This window comes from Zootoca vivipara, chromosome 8 (assembly GCF_963506605.1).
Source record: "Zootoca vivipara chromosome 8, rZooViv1.1, whole genome shotgun sequence".
Taxonomy (NCBI): domain Eukaryota; kingdom Metazoa; phylum Chordata; class Lepidosauria; order Squamata; family Lacertidae; genus Zootoca; species Zootoca vivipara.
Genome location: NC_083283.1, coordinates 17,481,271 through 17,502,933, shown reverse-complemented (window position 1 = coordinate 17,502,933; position 21,663 = coordinate 17,481,271). Strand labels below are relative to the sequence as shown.

General features: G+C 42.9%; 1 protein-coding gene across 1 annotated transcript in view; it reads right to left on the bottom strand.

Moving 5' to 3' along the window:
* Positions 1-21,663, bottom strand: part of CSMD3 (CUB and Sushi multiple domains 3) — a 584,303-nt gene that overhangs the window by 234,934 nt on the left and 327,706 nt on the right. The gene's annotated exons all lie outside the window — the stretch shown is intronic.

Genomic DNA, 21,663 nt, shown 5'->3' with positions numbered 1-21,663 from the left:
ATAATGGAAATCCTGGAGAATAAACAAAATATTATCTACAGCAGGCATGGGAACCTGTGACACTTTATTTGTTGGACTACAGATCACACTATCTCTAACCCATTGGCCATGCTGGTTGGAGCTGATGGGATTTGGAGTCCACCAAAATCTGGACTGTCCTGGGATACATATTACTACCACTAAATCTTGTCCTCATTATCTGATCTTTAAGAGGTGTAAAAAGCAGCACCCACATTAGATCTGAGCTTGGACACAGCCCCAAACTGACAGTAAGATCAGAAAGGTCATTCTTTCAGTCGCTACAGAAAATTGATTCAAACTGTATGCTGAAATGCACTGACTGAAATAACTGAAAGCTAGAAGGCAATCAGCGCCATGGGTTGCAACATCCCAAACTAGAGTTTTAAATCACTACAGGACTTTACATATGAACCCAAAGAAATAATTTTAAATCAGTATTCAGAAAATCAGTAACTTTTCATATTAAGGTTTATTGTGTAATATACACAATCCCAGTTACGGTACTTTCTACTCTACACATATTTTCACAAAAGTCAGATTGAGATATTAAATCAGTCTCAGTAGCTGTTTATGTACTCTCTAAACAGTAGAACATATGTAAATAAGCACCACTTTAAACAAACAAAAAGTAATTAATTACTCAGATTAATTGAAAACCAAGATATTATCCATATTGGGAAATAAACAAAAGCAAAATGCAAATATATCATCCAACAAACAGAAAATGTGTTCCCCTTTAGTTAAATAAACAAATTTGCATATATAATTTCTATAAAACCAAAGGAATCAATTACGTTTTGTTTTATGAAAGCTGAAATGATTGTTGGGTGCATTGCTTTTATTATTTAGGCTTTCATGGAATATGGTGGTTTGAGACTCTCTAAAAACTTTGCATATATTAACATTCTTAATGTGTCTTCTATAAGCCCGAGCCATCAAATTAGAATATAGTTGTTAAACATTTTAAGGCTATATCTATCTACCGGTATGCAGAATGCAGCACAAAGCTTTTAACTCATTTGAAATTTCACATTTAAAGTTCATTTATGGGAGCTGCACATAAACCTAAACACCCCTAATTTTTTTTCAATGACTTGCAGTTGGGCAGGCGAATGGTCTCTGTTGGAAAGCAGAGTGTTGAATGTTATGTGACGCTATTTAGAAGCCTTTATTTAGTGAATAAGGGCTTATTTAATGTCCAGTCATTAGATGAGCATGCAATGGAGAGGTGAGCCTTAGGATCAATAGCTAGGCCCTTTTTATACAGTACTTGGGTATGCATCTAGTTTGAGAGAGAAGAGGGATTTGAGAACACGAAGAAGGAAAATGTGTCCTGTTTAGGCTGCTGATATTAATATACTTCAACTTTATTTGGAATCAGGATGACTGATTACTCCCAAGTAAGGAGACACGGAATATATTTATGACATAATACATTTTAATGAAATCCTATCGTTAAATTGACAGGTTACACTTCTATTACAATTTATTAGAAAGCAGATCCCACAACAAAAATGGTTGTGCTAAATTATAGCTGATTACTCACCACAAGTATTATTATTTTTTTTAATGTTCTAAGCTGGTGGTATACTGAATGTATTTATTAAAGGATTAGGTGGCAATTTAGAATTTGTGATTGGAATGATTTATTTCCTTAAAACTAAAACGTTTTACGTAGACAAGAGCCTTCATTAAATAGCTTACTTGAAGTCAAGAAATAGAGCTGTGACACCAACCATTTGCAGAGCAAGCATTAGTTATTTCATTAATGCTATACAGACACAACATGGTGGAAAGGACATTAAGATAAGTTGTAGTGTAATCCTATACATGTATACTCTGACATAAAACAAGACAAGTGCCTCCCCTCTCTATATGAAATTATAAATGCATTTTTCCTACCCTGAAATTTGCCTCCCATGTATGCTCATATTCCCCCACCTGTAACCCACCATTTCAATCTCTTGCCCTTTATTTCCGGCGTAATAAGATCTATCTCACTTCTCTTTCCTTGCCCAAGTTTATTTTCACATAACTTCCAGTTTGGGCTTACTTCCCATATTACTTTTTTCCAACCTATGTTAAAATTGGTTGGAAAAAAGCACATGTATGTATGTATGTATGTATGTATGTATGTATATTTGCGCATATATATATATATATATATATATATATATATATATATATATATATACACACACACACACACACACAAATGGAGATAACCAGAGAGCAACTTAACTTGTTTTCTTATCATCTCAGGGCACGTCCATGTGTGATTCAGTCACATACTGGCAAATTCAGGTTTTGCAGTTATAGTTGATTGAGAGGTAATACACAAAAATCCCATTTTAAACATGCACATATTTCTCAGCATTCTAGTCACCACAGCATGTTAGCTTTTTAAACACCATCACCAATTTATCTGCCTGCCTTGAGGTATCAGTATCCATGCTATGCTTGTTCTGTGGTACTCATTTCCAGGCATGTGAGTTTAGGTTTGTAGCTTCAAACAGTTACTTATGGGATGTGGGTGGCACTGTGGTCTAACCCACTGAGCCTATTCGGCTTGCTGATCAGAAGGTCGGGAGTTCAAATCCCCGCGATGGGGTGAGCTCCCGTTGCTCTGTCCTAGCTCCTGTGAACCTAGCAGTTCGAAAGCACACCAGTGCAAGTAAATAAATAGGCACCACTATGGCAGGAAGGTAAACAGAATTTCCATGGGCTCTAGATTTTGTCACGGTGTTCCATTGCCCCAGAAGCAGTTTAGTCAGGCTGGCCACATGACCCGGAAAGCTGTCTGTGGACAAATGCCAGCTCCCTCACCCTGAAGCAAGATGAGCACTTCAACCCTATAGTCACCTTTGACTGGACTTAACCGTCCAGGGGTCCTTAATTATGGTTACCACACAAACAAAATCTTAAAATCAAATTGTAAAATGGGTAACAGCTTCTGAGCAGCTCCAATTAACTAACAAAGCAAGAACTAGCATCAGGACCAGACATATCCAGACATGTTCTGATAGCTATTGAGGATTCATGGGTACTTACATCTAACCTAAATCATGCTCAATGGGCTACTCATTCTCAACTCAGATTCTACCTTGTGTTGCAGGTGTCTCCAAGGCACCAGCTATTGATACCCCCCCCCCACACACAATGACCTTATGTGATGTTTCATTTGGAGTACAGTGGCGAACTTAAAGTGACAGGAACATCACAGCCACCTCCAGGGCCATCTTAAGACTATCCAGCGCCATGGTCCAGAGATCGCTCCAGCGCCCCGCCCCCCTTTCCCTGCCAGAAAGCCGGAGCCACACGCTGCTTTGGGGACGCGCACACTTCATTCGAGCAACTGCGCCTCGCCGAGGCCAAAAGTGGCATGCGGGCTGAGCAGCTCCCTCAAGGAGAAGGCCAAAGCATCCGCAAGCCACAGGGGAGGCGTTGTTGTCGCCGCGCGAGAGAGAGAAAATGATGTGCATGCGAGGCAGTGAGCGATCAGGAGTGGATGGCGGGGTCATCACGGCCACCGCCCCCTCTCCTCCTGCTGCTACTGTTGCTGCAGACTTAGGCCGCCGCTAGGCTCATCTCCAGCTTCTGCTTGGGCACAGAGGGCAGTGAGCTGGTGCCGGGAGGCGCTGTGTCCAGCCTCCGCCTCTTCCCAGGCGCTCTCTAGAACTGGGCGTGAACTTGGCACCCTGGTTCACCATGCCACTTGACCTAATGGGCAAGACGTCCCTGGCCACCTCACTGCAGATTGTTGTTGTTTAGTCGTTTAGTCGTGTCCGACTCTTCGTGACCCCATGGACCAGAGCACGCCAGGCACTCCTGTCTTGCACTGCCTCCCGCAGTTTAGTCAAACTCATGTTCGTAGCTTCGAGAACACTTGTCCTCTGTCGTCCCCTTCTCCTAGTGCCCTCAATCTTTCCCAACATCAGGGTCTTTTCCAGGGAGTCTTCTCTTCTCATGAGGTGGCCAAAGTATTGGAGCCTCAGCTTCACGATCTGTCCTTCCAGGGAGCACTCAGGGCTGATTTCCTTAAGAATGGATAGGTTTGATCTTCTAGCAGTCCATGGGACTCTCAAGAGTCTCCTCCAGCACCATAATTCAAAAGCATCAATTCTTCGGCGATCAGCCTTCTTTATGGTCCAGCTCTCACTTCCATACATCACTACTGGGAAAACCATAGCTTTAACTATACGGACCTTTGTCGGCAAGGTGATGTCTCTGCTTTTTAAGATGCTGTCTAGGTTTGTCATTGCTTTTATCCCAAGAAGCAGGCGTCTTTTAATTTCGGGACTGCTGTCACCATCTGCAGTGATCAAGGAGCCCAAGAAGGTGAAATCTCTCACTGCCTCTATTTCTTCCCCTTCAATTTGCCAGGAGGTGATGGGACCAGTGGCCATGATCTTGGTTTTTTTGATGTTGAGCTTCAGACCATATTTTGCGCTCTCCTCTTTCACCCTCATTAAAAGGTTCTTTAATTCCTCCTCGCTTTCTGCCATCAAGGTTGTGTCATCTGCATATCTGAGGTTGTTGATATTTCTTCCGGCAATCTTAATTCCGGCTTGGGATTCATCTAGTCCAGCCTTTCGCATGATGAATTCTGCATATAAGTTAAATAAGCAGGGAGACAATATACAACCTTGTCGTACTCCGTTCCCAATTTTGAACCAATCAGTTGTTCCATATCCAGTTCTAACTGTAGCTTCTTGTCCCACATAGAGATTTCTCAGGAGAGAATTACAATACTGCAGATTACAATACTGCTTCTGTCCATCACGGGCAAGCACAATGAAGGCATCATTGATGTTGAATGAGATGGCACTTTGCTGGAGACCCCGTCAAATGTGCATCCAGTTCCGATCAGAAAGGTTTGACTCAGGGTTGGTTTATACATCCATGTATGTACATCAACTGATAGCATATACTGTATGTGAACTGAAAATCATTATGCCTGACATGATACATCTGTAATGGCTCTTTCACACCTGCAAGTCATAACATTATGTTGCAATCATCAAATGATGAACATCTATGTCTGAAGTTTCCCTCCCACTGCAAGGCAGCTGAGCCATCAGACCGTGAAGCTTTATTAGGCTTTTATGAATCTAAAATACAATCATAACTACAAGTATTTCAAACTGTGAAGATTAGGCACTTCCTAATACTCGACAGTACCATTTCTGATTGTGGCTAAATTTATTCATAACAAAAATGATTTTTTGAAGAAAGCTTTGCAATATATAATGTTGTAATGATGTGTACATCGTTTTAATGTAACACTAGTGAAATTACAAATTAATTACCCTTCTCACAGCCCTTTGACCTTCACTTGCTGGGGTTATGGATTTTTCCCAATATTTGGGAAAATAAATAAAACATGGCATTTGTGCATTCATCTTTCCTACAAAATAGGGCATGTGCAATTTGTGCATGATCGTAACTAAGCCACTACCAAAACTAAAATCTGGTACACACTCAATCCAATACATCCTGATGACTACCAGTACATGCTGATTACTAAATTATGTCTGAAAACAGGCATTTTTTGTAATTAATGGTCAGAACTTGAAACATGAATTCCTAACAGAAACTGAGATCACTACACATAGCAAACCAAGATATTGGGTTTCTGGGGACTCTGTTGCTGTTTCAGGAAAAATCTATAGGCACATACAGTGGTACCTCGGTTTAAGTACACAATTGGTTCCGGAAGTCTGTACTTAACCTGAAGCGTACTTAACCTGAAGCAAATTTCCCATTGAAAGTAATGGAAAGTGGATTAATCCGTTCCAGACAGTCCGTGGAGTACTTAAACTGAAGCGTACTTAACCTGAAACAAACTTTCCCATTGAAAGTAATGGAAAGTGGATTAATCCGTTCCAGACAGGTCCGCGGAGTACTCAACCTGAAGCATACTTAACCTGAAGTATGAGTGTAATTGGTTCTGGAAGTCTGTACTTAACCTGAAGTGTACTTAACCTGAAGCGAACTTTCCCATTGAAAGTAATGGAAAGTGGATTAATCAGTTCCAGATAGGTCCGCGGAGTACTCAACCTGAAGTGTACTTACTTAACCTGAAGTATGAGTGTAATTGGTTCTGGAAGTCTGTACTTAACCTGAAGTGTACTTAACCTGAAACAAACTTTCCCATTGAAAGTAATGGAAAGTGGATTAATCCGTTCCAGACGGTCCGTGGAGTACAGTACTTAAACCGAAAGTACTCAAACTGAGGCGTACTTAAACCGAGGTATGACTGTGTTGTTGTTGTTGTTGTTGTTGTTGTTGTTGTTGTTGTTGTTGTTGTTGTTGAAATTTGTATACTGCCCTTCATCCAAAGATCACAGGGAGGTTCACAACATAAAAATACAAAATGAGAGCACAAAATCTTAAACAAAAACTAACAACTGAGTCTTATCTAAGGCCGATTTCCTCCAAGCAGTTGCAGTATATATATAATGCCATTTACCAAACATGCAACCAGTTTTCTTGAGGATTTTAATGGTTATACTGTATTACTATTCAGAAGAAGAATCTGTAACAACAACAACAACAACAACAACAACAACAAGGTTGGGCAGCATGGAACAACTAACAATATAGTTACAAGATATTTTGATACACTGTTTTTTAAGGCAAAGATTTACCACTCTGCCCATTACACTTAAAGCTCGCATCAGCATCCCCACTTTTCCCCTGTCACAATGCAGCACAAGTGCAGTAATATATATATTTAAAAAATCTTATTTTAAATGTCAGTGCTGCGTTCTGCTAGAGCTCTGAATCATGGCAGCAGTGGGACTTTTCTCTGAAGAGCTGCAAATAGAAGTGAGCTGTAAGTGTAACGGGGAAAGTGACATATACAGTAATGGTAAATTAAGCAAGTTGTACTTTGCTAGTCCACTCATGACTGGTGCAGCATTTCTGGGCACAGCCAAAATATCACCTCCAAAACTAGGGGGCAAGAGGGGAAACAATGGAGCTTAAGGCATTGAAGGGACACTGTCTAGATTCCTCACAATACTTCATAACAACAACAAAATAGTGTGATTCCCAGAGAAAACAGGTTAGTGTGGAAGCAACCCATGTTCTGATAATTGTAATTTCAGCTCACCAAGCAGCAGTAGGCATTTATGGAAGCAATCAGCAGAGTGGGGCTATGTCATCAGAAAGCAACCTTATCAGATTTATAAGAGAGTGAAACACTTTCATGATGATAATTCCATAAATGGAAGTGGTGATAATTTAATTCCTATGAATGTGTTGCTGCAGATGTAATCAGCTTCAGTAAAAATTACTTTTTCTGTATGTGTTTCTTTGGATGTGCTGCTGCAGATGTAATCAGCTTCAGTAAAAAAAATTACTTTAGTGTGATTGAGCTGCATTTATTCAATGTTTACAATAAATACAAAATTGGTTGGCATGTTAACAATTGCTGCAGACTATTTGCTGGAAGAAGGAGTGCTATTATTAACCATCCAGCAGATCTGTACAGTAGCAATGGATATGTTACTTCTAGTTAACAAGGGGTCAGTATCTTCGCCCTGTGGGATGGAACACTGGAGCAGACAAGTCACAACAGTTACTAGAGTGTCCACTAACAGGAACTCGCCTGGAGGGACACCTGACTAAGTTCAGCTTCCTGTTCCTACAGACATGCAAATGAGATGGTTTAGCTGGGACAAAAGCCCCTAGCCAGCAGCCATTCTCTCTCTTAGCCTTCTATCCTTTGATGGGAACACATCTCCAGGGAATCTACAATTAGGATGGTTCTCCCTCTTGGCCTGCAGCCAAGAGTGAGACCAGATGGAGTCTTACTTTACTAAGTAGTCTCCAGATGTATATACTTGTAACTTTTCTAAGCAAGCCTGCCTTTCTGAGATTATGCTGTTAACTCAGGATGAAACTGTAAGTAAACTCTATCTTATTTTATAAACACTGTGTTGTGTATTTCTTTTAAGAGGGACAAAGGGGACTTTGCCAGGAAGTGTAATATTGAAGTATAAAGTATAATATTATTGTACAGGTTTTAGCAAACCTGAACGCTTTGCTGCGCACAAAAGGGGAATGTCACTCTGCTGATATTGGAAGCTTGCTAACACAAGCTTGGATAGGATCTGTCTAATAATATATCCTAATCCACATCCCTAACATTCCCACACGCCCAACAATGGAGCTTCCCCAGACTTGCCACAGTTATGGTGTCAGTATCACTTCTGGTCTCTTCAGTTACTGCACAGAGTTATACCAGTTTAAACACAACGATATTTATTATCTATTCCAACTGAAAAGGTGAGATTGAGAAGCTTGACTTGACAGAAACACATTCAAATCTCTTGGCAAACACCTTCACAATGAAGGGGCTTCCCTTGACCCCCAGATTAATTCTAGCAACTGTGCATTCATTCACAGTGACCATGTTTTCTTTTTAAATATTGTCTGATTTTCCCACCCATCAGAAAGAATACCAAAGCTGAATTTGTACTGATGCAATGTATCACCCAAGGCACGACAAAGAACGAAACCATCAAACCTTACTATATGAACCCATTTTCAAAGCACCAAAATTTACAAAGAATTTTTAAACAACAACCCAGCAGCACTCTGGTCCAGCACTTTTGTAACAGAATTTCACACTGCAGCAGAGATGAGATGCATGTTACTTACAAATGTTTAAAATACACATTTAATATGTAAACCATGTTTAGATGTTCATAGCCATAATCTACAACCCCGACTAGTCACATTGGTTTGGATCCAACTTACTGACGCAACAACTTTTCGTGAGTAAAGCCTTTACAGATATTGTAATATTTGTTGGATGTTCTCTGCAACCACTGTTTTGAAATAAAGAAAGGAACTGAGAAGCTTGTTTTCTAGAAATATTTACTATCTAATTGATCCCTAAATAATTTATCTAAATTAAAGAGCAGGAGGATTCGCCCAAGGCCAGATGCTGAAGCGCTACTCCTCCAACAGAGCTGAGATTTCAGCTCCACTGCTGTGAAAATGACTATTGTTTTTACTGCAAAACAATGTGGGTTCTTTCCAATGACAATTCCAGAAAGATGTCCTGTCATGGCACTACAACTATAGTATGAGATATTTGACACTGCAAGGGATTGGTTTCCCCCTGAAATGACACTTTATACTGTCTTTTGAAACTCTTCCTTATGACATCTTTGACCACCTTCCTGAGTCTCATATCAAAAACAGGCACTCTGATGTTATGAACAGAGTGGTAACAGTTACTTAATTATATGTCACAGACAGTAAGACAGCATATGAGGACAGCCTATGGCGGCTCACTGAAGTTGGGTACTCCAGATCACAGTTTTCAGTGCCTTGTTTGACTTGCATTGAATCCTGCCATTGTAGGACTGTGAGACCTAAGCACTTCACATAGTCAGAGTTGATGTGTTGCTTTAACACATCCCTTGAAGAAATGCATGAACAAGAAGTAAAGCATAATGGAGAGCCAAAGCTTAAATACAGCAAAAATGTTAAGAAGAAAATTAATGTGCAGAAGACTTAGAAACTACAGGATGTCACTGCAAATATTTTCAGCACTAAGAACTTAACAAGTAGTCTGGCCACTTCATGCTTCTTAACGGTGATTTATTGCCTTTGTGTTAATACATGAGGTTTGTCTCTCTTTTTTGACATGATAGGAATTATTAATAAATTATAGAAAATATTTATCTTTACACAGCAGGATATTTTCCCCTGCATAAATAATTCCTTTGGTCTATTCTCAATTTGGTATAAAATATTATCAACAGTCTAAATTATGCATACTGAAAAAGTCACTGAAGATCTCTTCTGCGCTCACAAAATAACACAATTTCTGCTAGAAAATATTACTGTGAATTTGAGGAATAAAGTGTGTATAGGATCGTTTACCCATTTTTTAAAAAAATGGTGAATTCTCTCTCTCTCTTATCTGTCTCTCTTTGAGCCACTGTAAACATGACACTGGCTTATTATAAAACATGGTGGGAAATGACTGCACTTTCCTACTCCATAAATAGCTGACATCTTCTAAACTCACAAACTTCCTGCAAAGAAATCAGTATAAGCATTCAATAAAATGGGCATGTGAAGTGACCCAAAATGCTTTCTTCAAATCAATCAATACTTCAGGCAATACCAATGAGACGGAAACATGGAAGGTGCCTAAAGAAGCCAGGGTGGCTATCTAAAGAACTTTTAACTGAGTTAAGATTTAAAAGGGATATATACAAAAGATTTAAAAGGGATCTGTACAAAACATGGGAAAAGGGGGAAATCACCAGAGAGGAATTCTAACAAATAGCCAGCACGTGTAGAGACAAAGTCAGAAAAGCTAAAGCACAGAATGAACTCAGGCTTGCTAGAGAGGTTAAAAGCAACAAAAAGGGCTTTTATGGGTATTTCCGTAGCAAAAGGAAGAACAAGGAAACAGTGGGGTCACTTAGAGGAGAAGATGGTGAAATGCAAACAGAGGATAGAGAAATGGCAGAACTCATCAATGCCTTCTTTGCCTCAGTCTCAGTCTTCTCCAAAAAAGAAAACAATGCCCGACCTGAAGAATATGGAGCAGATGATTCAGCAGGGGAAACAGAGCCCAGAATAAGTAAGGAGGTAGTACAAGAATACTTGGCTAGTTTAGATGTATTCAAGTCTCCAGGGCCAGATGAACTACATCCAAGAGTATTAAAAGAACTGGCAGAGGTGATTTCAGAACCACTGGCAATAATCTTTGAGAATTCCTGGAGAACAGGCGAAGTCCCAGCAAACTGGAGGAGGGCAAATGTTGTCCCTATTTTCAAAAGGGGGGAAAGAAAGGACCCAAACAATTACCACCCAGTCAGCCTGACATCAATACCAGGAAAGATTCTAGAGCAGATCATTAAGCAAACGGTCTGTGAGCACCTAGAAAGGAACGTTGTGATCACTAAAAGTCAGCATGGGTTTCTCAAAAATAAGTCATGTCAGACTAATCTGATCTCATTTTTTGACAGAATTACAAGCCTGGTAGATGAAGGGAACGCTGTGGATGTAGCCTATCTTGATTTCAGCAAGGCCTTTGACAAGGTGCCCCATGATATTCTTGTAAAGAAGCTGTTAAAATGTGGGCTAGACAATGCTACCATTCAGTGGATTTGTAACTGGCTTACTGACCGAACCCAAAGGGTGCTCATCAATGGCTCCTCCTCATCCTGGAGAGTAGTGACTAGTGGGGTGCCACAGGGTTCTGTCTTGGGCCCAGTCTTGTTCAACATCTTTATCAATGACTTGGATGATGGGCTTGAGGGCATCCTGAGCAAGTTTGCAGATGACACTAAATTGGGAGGGGTGGCTAATACCCCAGAGGACAGGGTCACACTTCAAAATGACCTTAACAGATTAGACAACTGGGCCAAAGCAAACAAGATGAATTTTAACAAGGAGAAATGTAAAGTACTACACTTGGGCAAGAAAAATGAAAGGCACAAATACAGGATGAGTGACACCTGGCTTGAGAGCAGTACATGTGAAAAGGATCTAGGAGTCTTGGTAGACCACAAACTTGACATGAGTCAGCAGTGTGATGCAGCAGCTAAAAAAGTCAATGCAATTCTGGGCTGCATCAATAGGAGTATAGCATCTAGATCAAGGGAAGTAATAGTACCACTGTATTCTGCTCTGGTCAGACCTCACCTGGAGTACTGTGTCCAGTTCTGGGCACCGCAGTTCAAGAAGGATACTGACAAGCTGGAATGTGTCCAGAAGAGGGCAACCAAAATGGTCAAAGGCCTGGAAACAATGCCTTATGAGGAACGGCTTAGGGAGCTGGGTATGTTTAGCCTGGAGAAGAGAAGGTTAAGGGGTGATATGATAGCCATGTTCAAATATATAAAAGGATGTCATATAGAGGAGGGAGAAAGGTTGTTTTCTGCTGCTCCAGAGAAGCGGACACGGAGCAATGGATTCAAACTACAAGAAAGAAGATTCCACCTAAACATTAGGAAGAACTTCCTGGCAGTAAGAGCTGTTCAGCAGTGGAATTTGCTACCAAGGAGTGTGGTGGAGTCTCCTTCTTTGGAGGTCTTTAAGCAGAGGCTTGACAGGCATATGTCAGGAATGCTTTGATGGTGTTTCCTGCTCGGCAGGGGGTTAGACTGGATGGCCCTTGTGGTCTCTTCCATCTCTATGATTCTATGATTCTATGAATAGCATAAAATATGGTATACTAGTTTGGGGACGAATCATGTCCTCCCTCAAAGAGGGCACGTGTTGCGGTGAGACCTGGCAACCAAACCCTTGTGTTGTGGGTGGGCGCGATTGGATAGCTACAACACCCTATTGATAGGTCCCTTGATTCTGGGTTCAATCTGACCAATGGGGTGCTAGCCAAAATGGATCAAGGGACCTATATATGCCTATGCACATGATCCTGAGCTTTCTCTCTTGGTCAGTGCATCAGAACACTCGCCCACCTCTCCCTATATTTAGGGCTTCCGCGCTTGACCTTGCTTCATTGGGACAGGGACACAGCAGGAATTTTCCCCACTTGGCTGATTGGCTGGTGCCATTTGGGTTTTGCCCGCCATATAGCAAATCGTCACAACTTGTAAGGTTGTGGATAGGCTCTGGTTCAGGTGATAGGGATGGGAGAGCGTTCTCGCCATCCCTATGTGAAGGGTATTCCGTTAAAGGAATCCAGGGACTCAAATGGTTTGGTCAACCCTGCGAGGGGTTGTGCCCGTGCCTGAGTCCAGGGGGACATCTGGGTGGTGAACATATTCTGTCCCCGGCTTTCCGCCATTCCAGGTATTCACTGAACCAGAGCCTATGCAACCACTCACTTGCTGTAATCAATAAAGTTGTGGCCTAAAGGTAAAGGTAAAGGGACCCCTGACCATTAGGTCCAGTTGTGACCAACTCTGGGGTTGCGCGTTCATCTCGCATTATTGGCCGAGGGAGCTGGCGTATAGCTTCCAGGTCATGTGGCCAGGATGACAAAGCCGCTTCTGGCGAACCAGAGCAGCACACAAAAATGCCGTTTACCTTCCCGCTGTAGCGGTCCCTATTTATCTACTTGCACTTTGACGTGCTTTTGAACTGCTAGGTTGGGAGGAGCTGGGACCGAGCAACGGGAGCTCACCCCGTCGCAGGGATTCGAACCGCCGACCTTCTGATCAGCAAGCCCTAGGCTCTGTGGTTTAACCCACAGCGCCACCTGCATCCCCTAAAGTTGTGGCCTAAATTCTGCCAAAAACCAAACCAAAATTTGAGTCTTGTCTGAATTTATTTAAGGGGGAGGTTAAAATGTCTAAACACGCAAAATTTGTGCTGAAGCATCTTGCAGATATACACGGCCATAAACACCTGCAGAAATGGTGCAGGAGTCATTATTCTTTGTAACCAAAGATAAATTTTCCACTTCCCAAACAAGTGGGCTAATGCAAAGGTTCTGCAAAGCAACAGTGAAAAGATGCTGCTCCCATTGTTATCTGGAGCCATTCTGCTTTGTAATCAATAAGAGTTAGCATTTGACTTCCACCCACATGATTCTTCCCCCACAATTAGCTTTTATTTAACTTTGCTTCCCAACACAGTAAACTGATATGAAAGTCACTACAGTCGCTCCAACCATTCTTTAAGCATTTGCCAAGGGATCGATAATGCCTTACGCTGTTACTACCTCAGAATATTTCTTGAGAAATTGCCTTAGAAGCAGGCATTTGAAACACTCCGCGAACAGGGGAAAATGGAACTTACAACATGGCTCATAAGAAAATTGGAAGCAGCTCTCATAGCCTTTCATTTCCTTTCTGCATAAGTAGATTTGCATTTCTCTTAGTTCCAAACTAGATATTTGCAGTATGCAGCTACATATCTTGTTTTTGCCTTATTTCTTGTCTTAAATAATTACTAGTGTTGCACTGAAATCTACCCTCTAATTCATCTGGAGCTTTCATTCCCTGTGATAGAAAGAGATCTTCCCCATTCTTGGGGCACTTTAGAATTATGGTGGGTGCAGGGATTTGACCTTATTTCATCACTGTGAGGTTGCTGAGGGTGGTTTGTGCATTTTTCTCTTTCCTGTAAACAATTTTTCCAGCAATCTGCAGCCTCCTTGGCTGCTCGCGTTTCCTGATCTGAAAAAGGCCCATGGCAGGAATCACTTTACAATGTCTTTCCCTGAGTTTTATCTGGGAACTCAAGAGTGTTGCAGAGTGCAGACCACTTTGGAGATTATTTGTATAATAAAAAGGGCATTTACAAACACTCGCCAGCAACAGCACAGCACCCTATTATTACTTTCAAAAGGCAAAAGCCATTCACTGAAGCCATGTATCAAGGAAAGAGAATTCTAATCTTAGGGCCAGACAGCATGTGACATGCTTGGGCATTGATGTCCTCACCTCAGCCTACTATATTTTATGCAAGGTTTGAGGTATCCCACCCAATTCAACACAGAACAGATTAAAAATGCAGTCTCCTTATATAGGTAAGTGGCTATTTAAGGGTGGGGTGTAATAGCATTTGCGAGGAAGCACAAAACGTGTGTAAATGCCTGTGTCTCAAACCCATACTTTCTGGAATATAAACTGCTTTTTAGAGAAAGGACATTTTTTAAAAAAAAAATGCAGCTGGAAGAAGATGAGCAAGACTGATAAATCAAAATGACGAAAACACTACACAGATGTGACCAGTCAAAGCAGGAGGCTTGAAACATCGGCTTCATGCCTTTTGCCTGACACAGGCCATTTCATGTATTCTCTTCTCATCTGAAAGAAATGACCATGGCCCCATCCCCTTTGCTATGTTCCCATTGCAGTCCCACAGCCCTCCACTGGCTGGACTGAGGAGGAATGGTGGAAGCTGCCCCTCCTTCTCCTGAACCTTTCCAAGGGCAGGATGACAGTATTGATTTAGAACAGTGGTTTGCAGAGGGACATAGTCCAGAGGGAAAAAGCTGGGAAATACTGGGTGAGGAACAGCTAGAAGAGAGAACACCATGAGAGAGGCAGATTCATTGTCTTTGGAAAGCATTCCTGACCCCCCCCCTTTAGCCTAGGACTAGATGGGCTTTAAGAATGATAGAACAGAAAGTGCAACAGCAACAAGCTCAGATTACCTGACATAGGAGTGACATAGATCAATGGAGATAGAGAGAGTGAACCTTTACTGGGAGCAACACCGTTTTTTAAGATATGCATTCCTCTCTCACTGTGATTATTAAAGAACTTATATGGTAAGAATGCTCCTTTTGTTTGATCTGCTTATTTACTGCCACCGGGGAAGGGATCCAATTCCCCAAAGCCTGACATCCACCCACTGGAAGGGTAAGTTCTCTGCTCCTGTAGGCTGGTTGCACAATTTAAAACCCTTGAAGATCAGGGCAGGGAGCCTACATGAACACACTACTGACTTTTACCTTCCCATGTGTGGAGGGCTATGGGGCGGGCAACAGGGATGCAACAGAAACAGCAAGGCTAGCATATGCCTGCACATTGTCCTGCTTATCATGCAAGTTGCATAAGATGTGAAGGGGGTTGTGTGTCTCTGCTGAGAGGCTAACCAAATGGAGAGGCAGAAAGAGCACACTGCAGTTTCTCCTACACCACAGAGCAGTAGTGACTGTCAGGGCAACACCGGCAGTGCTGCTGATGCTGACCTGGCTTCCCAATGTCACACACGATTGCCAAAAGGGAGAGGGGCAGGGCAACAGGGAGTCTGTTTGAATCAGGCCAAGCTACCTGCTGCCTTCTGCCTCCACATCTTCTTAAGCAGCAACAGCACAAAGTTGGAAAGTCAGGTGAGCAGCACAGTTCTGCCGGAACTGCCAACACCAGTAGCTACTGCCGTTAAGGATACTATTGTTTATTATATCTATCTATCTATCTATCTATCTATCTATCATATTTGAAGCTTTCTTCCAAATAGCTCATGGCACCATACAACCCTGTGAGGTAGGCAAATCTGAGCTATTGGGACTGGCTCAAGGACACCAAGTAAGCTTCATGGCTGAGGAAGCTTCAATAGATTACTTGGCCAGAGTAGTGGCAAGTGGATGGCTGCACAGACACATTATTGGAGCTCATCTGGTGCTCCTACCTGTGTACTTGCCATTGCACTCCCCCACCTGTGCTACCCAGGTAAGCTGTAGAGGCACTGGGTGTTGAGAAGGAAGCTCTGTGGCTTCACCCCACCTACCACTATTAGCCACATCTAATATACTAACCCCTGTTCTACACAGGCTTTCGAAAGCTCAAACAGGAAATGCACCTGTCACAACATTCTGGGTACCCATTTCACAGTTTCTTCTATTGCATATGCAGTCATGATTATTCCAGCAGCCTTCTAGTTTTGAGACTTTTCTCAGCAAAATCTTTTAAAAAATATAGCTTGGAAATCAGTAATTCAAGTTCTAGCAATCTGGAAAGGAGAATATTGGTTTTTTTTAAAAGCCATTTCATCAGTAATAGTAAATTGTCTAGAACATTGATATTTCATGAACAGGCTTTCTGTGTAATGGCCATAATTCCTTATATATTTCGTTTACAGTCTTCATAGAAAATGAAAAGGACATTGAAAAGAAATCTATACTTTCTCACTGATTAAAATAACAATTCAAAACACTGAAGGGCACCCACATTTTACCACTGGCGTCTATGATGAGTGGTTCATTTTGCTTTTTGGGGGTGTGTGCCGTACCCAAGTCTGTTAAGTATCAACTTCATTATGTTATGCTTGGACAAAATTGTGCCACAGAAACCACTAGTTGAAGATTCTGAAATTTGAGCGGATGGGAGTAAGCCTTCCCTCTCCTTTAACTAGAGCTGGTGTCAGCAAGGTGTGAAGGAGGATAAATGACATCTTGGTCTTAAAAACTGGGCTAAGAAGGGACACAGAGGCTTGCCTCACACTGTGTTGAATCCTGTAGGGAGGTCCTAGAAACCTAGATCATTATCTGTTGAAGAGTTATTGCTATGTGCTTTCCATCTTATGCTCAGCCTGTACATATGCATAAATAAAACCATATATCACAAAGACATCACAAGTCTCCTGCGACCTTCATTCCTAGGAAACCAAATAGTTATAAACTGAAACCCCTGAGAACTCCTTCCACTTGGAGATTGGATAGTGAATAACAATATGTTTTCCCCCAATACTGTGGCAGAACATGTATCTCCCCACAAGGGATACTGTAGCACATATTCTTCCAGTGCCTGAAGCAGTAACAGAGGAAGAGGTATAACTGGGGAGAAAAAAACACCTTTCACTCATGGTGCTTTGTTAGAACATCTCAAGCAGCCGCCTGGGTAATATGTAGCTTTTCAAAAGTTCGTGCATTATATGTGTCGCAGAATTGATAAATGTTTACAGGTATTAGAACACAAGGTCCCTTTGAAGGTAACTACAGACCTCGCACAAGTGAAAGGCAAAGGCATACCAACATTTTGGAATTTGAAATGTTTATTACACTTGTCGAAATCCAAGATGAGTTACCAAAGAATTACCCTGCTTCCATTGTAGCATTGCTGAAGTCATCGAAAATGTTGTGCTATCCTGATACACCGACTGAGATGCGCTGAGAAGCCCCAGATAAATAAAACATCTAAACTAGTTCTTGAGACTTAAAGAAAAAAAAAACCCAAACCTGCTGCCTCTGTAGAATTCTATACCAAAATTAATATAAAAAGTTCTGAGTGTGTGTGTTAGTATCCATTTTATGGCCTGCCTTTAAACGAGAACTCATAAAAAGTAGTAGCACAACTGGGCAGTTCTGTCCTACTGGCAATAAATCACAGATTAATATGGCTGGTGCCACTGTTTCATTTCCCAGCTCCTTGTTTTCACTATATGAGGAACTAGCCAGCTTAAAGCCCTCAGTCTAATTTGCAGAACTTTACATGACATATGTGTATGTGGGAGAGGGGTTTTTTTTGGGGGGGGGGCAAGGGAAACATGCTGCAAGAATGAAATTTTCTCACCTGCCTCCAAATGTATTTTTCAAATGTATTTTCTCCTTAATGACATTTTACTGGGTTCCAATAAAGTGGTTTTCTTATAGTTTGTAGTACTAACTTATTTGTTATTTTTATTATATTCATAATACATCTTTCCTCCAAGAAGCTGAAGGTTCTCCCCACTGCCTCATTTCATCCTCACAACTGGATGAGAGTTGGTGATTGGTGGGTGTGTAGGATTTTGAACCTGAGTCTTCCTAGTTCTAGTCTGACACTTGACAGATGTAGTTACAGGTAGGTAGCCGTGTTGGTCTGCCATAGTCGAAACAAAATAATAAAATTCCTTCCAGTAGCACCTTAGAGAACAACTAAGTTTGTCATTGGTATGAGCTTTCACACTTCTTCAGATACTTGGTATCTGAAGTACAGGAAGGCACTTTAATAATAATAATAATAATAATAATAATAATAATAATAATAATAATATATTTATACCCCTCCCATCTGGCTGGGTTTCCCCAGCCACTCTGGGCGGCTTCCAACAGAAGTATTAAAATACAAGAATCTATTAAACATTAAAAGCTTCCCTAAAGAGGGCTGCCTTCAGATGTCCTCTAAAAGTCTGGTAGTTGCTTTTCTCTTTGACATCTGGTGGGAGGGCGTTCCACAGGGCGGGTGCCACTACCGAGAAGGCCCTCTGGCTGGTTCCCTGTAACTTGGCTTCTTGCAGCGAGGGAACCGCCAGAAGGCCCTTGGCACTGGACCTCAGTGTCCGGGCAGAACAATGGGGGTGGAGACGCTCCTTCAGGTATACTGGACCGAGGCTGTTTAGGGCTTTAAAGGTCAGCACCAGCACTTTGAATTGTGCTTGGAAACGTACTGAGAGCCAATGTAGGTCTTTCAAGACTGGTGCTATGTGGTCTTGGCGGCTGCTCCCAGTCACTAGTCTAGCTGCCTCATTCTGGATTAGTTGGGGCCAAGGGGCAGGGCCAAGGGGCAGGGGAGGGGACACAGCGGGGCAAGGAAAACTCCCTTCTCCCTTGCCCCCTTTCCCTCCTCCTGCCCCGGCGATTGCGGAGGGGGAGGAGGGGATCGGAGCAGCCTGAAATCGGGCTGCTCCGATCCCCTCCTCCCCCTCCGCGATCGGCAGGGGCGAGGGGGCGCCAGGATCAGCCCGAAATCGGGCTGCTCCGACCCCCTCCTCCCCCTCCGCGATTGGCAGGGGCCAGGGGGAGCCAGGATCAGCCCGAAATCGGGCTGCTCCGATCCCCTCCTCCCCCTCTGCAATCGCCGGGGCAGGTGGAGGGAAAGCCCCAGAGCTGCGCAAAGCGGTTGCCTGGCTTTTCCTCCGCCCACCCCACAGCCAGCCAGAGAGAAGGGAGACGGCACCAGGCGGGCAGCGGGGCAGGCTGGCCAGCGGCCCTGCTTCTAGGGGGGCAATTGCCCCCTCCTGCCCCCCTGCCTACGCCCATGATAATATCTGCCTCTCTCTCTCTCTGTCTCTTCTCTCTCTCTCTTACAGTACAGTATCTCCTCTCCGCATTCCCTGTGTTATAAATGCTCTTTGATGTATCTGTTTTATGGTATCTTCTATGCAAAAGGGAGAAAAGTCAAATCGTGCTTCCGTAAAATTACAAAATTAAAGTAATAATAATTTCAGACAGCCAAACCAGGGTACCCTCTTATGATCCACTCGTGCTATAAATTAACTATTATTTAAACATGAGAAGCAGACGATTTGGAAAGAAGAAGGATGAATGAAGTTGAATTTTTAAAAAATGCCTTTGTGTCAACCTTATTTGTACATTCAAATCTATATCTATCCCCAAGGCCAAATATGTCACTTCTGGAACAAGCCAAGAAGAACTACGGGGTAGTTAGTGAGACTACCCCTGAAGCAAAATTCATGATATCTCCCTTTGTCATTGGAGATTTACTACCATGGTGATCTATGGCTGGGACAGAGGTTCATATTTAAGACTGACCTTAATTTAAATATTGTTATACACCACCCAGATCTCTATGAGCAGTGCGAGATTCCAGGAGTGCAGGCACACTTTACCTAAGGTCTGTGTTTCCCTTTGAACAATGAGGCACAGTGGATATTGTGGTGACTTTATACTATATAGTTTATTTACACACTAGCTGGCCCGACCACGTGTTGCTGCGAGTTTTTGTGTTAAATGGACCTTCAGAGTCTCCCTTCAGAGTCCCCTCACCTGCCCTGTCCCAACCCTGACTCCCCTACTGTAAGTTTCAAAAATAAGACTCCCCCACCCACGCTTGTTCCTGAAAATGTCCCCAACCCCAATGCTTTGGCTAACTCAGGGTCCTACCTCCCCCCCCCCCTGGCTATGTGTTTTCCCCCTCCCTTTGTTGTGCCTCATCCCTGTGAGCCCCCTCCCCCATTGTTGTGCCTCATCCCTGTGATTCCCCCACCCTGTGAAAGGCCCATATTCTGTTTGTTTTTGCCTGTGGCCGCCTGGGCAATGTTGCGGCCTACTCAGTTTTCCTTGTCCCAACCCGCCCCCCACTGCTTTGGCTGACTCAGGGTTCTTCCTTCCTCCCCATGGCTATGTGTTTCCCCTCCCTCCCTTTGTTGTGCCTCATCCCTGTGACCCCCCACCCCCATTGTAAAAGCCCCATATTCTGTTTGTTTTTGCCTGTGGCCTACTGGGCAATGGTGAGGCCTACTCATTTTTCCCTGCTGGGCAATGCTGCAGCATACTCAGTTTTCCCTGTCCCAACCCCCCCCCCATTGCTTTGGCTGACTCAGGGTCCTCCCCTCCCCCATGGCTATGTGTTCCCCCTCCCTTTGTTGTGCCTCATCCCTGTGTGTCCCCCCCCCCAATTGTGAAATGCTCTATTCTGTTTGTTTTTCCCTGCTTGGCAATGCTGCGGCCTATTGAAAAAGCTGGGCCTTGTTGCTGCAAAAGGACTGTTTTCAGTTGGTTGCTGTGGCACAGCTTTGGAGGCAACAGCGTGCGATCTGCCTTTCTATTGGATGCTACTGGAGTCTTCAGAGCTTCTGGTGGTGACGTATAATTTGAGCACCACTTTTTGTGTTTAATCATTATTTTAGGTGTGAAAGGTGTGGTTATTTTGAGGGGGAAATTATGCCAGATCCCTCCCTCCCTGATGGGCATGGAACGTTGTGGCCAAATTTGTTACATTATGGTTCAGCAGTTATGGAGAAAGGCTGTGACCTCCCCGCGTGCAATGCCTACACACACACACACACACACACACACAACCTAAGCCTAGATGGAGGGGGTTCAGAGCATTCACATCCTATCCTAAGGGGCCCCTGCTCCTTCCATTGCTACAGTATCAGATTCAAAGAGACCCATTGTGCCCAATCCTCTCTGTTGCATAAAACCGACCAACTGCCTTCTCCTCTGCCCCTGCTCACTTGTTGCTGCTGACTCAAATGATTTCCTGGGCTTACATAATCCAAAACAGAAATCCTACAAGCTTTTGTCTCTGCCCGCTAACACACAGCTTTCGGGGGGGGGGAGACACAGCTGGAGGGGGGCCCTCCCCTCCCCTTGCTGTCTGGCACCGAATGTCCTGATGTCTCATCTTTTGTTAGGTTATCACTCGTCTTTGTTCCTCTAATTCTCAGCCTAGTTATCACCAGGCTTGGGTTGTTAACATAAGCTTAACCCAGGGGTTCAGTGTTTTGCACCATTTA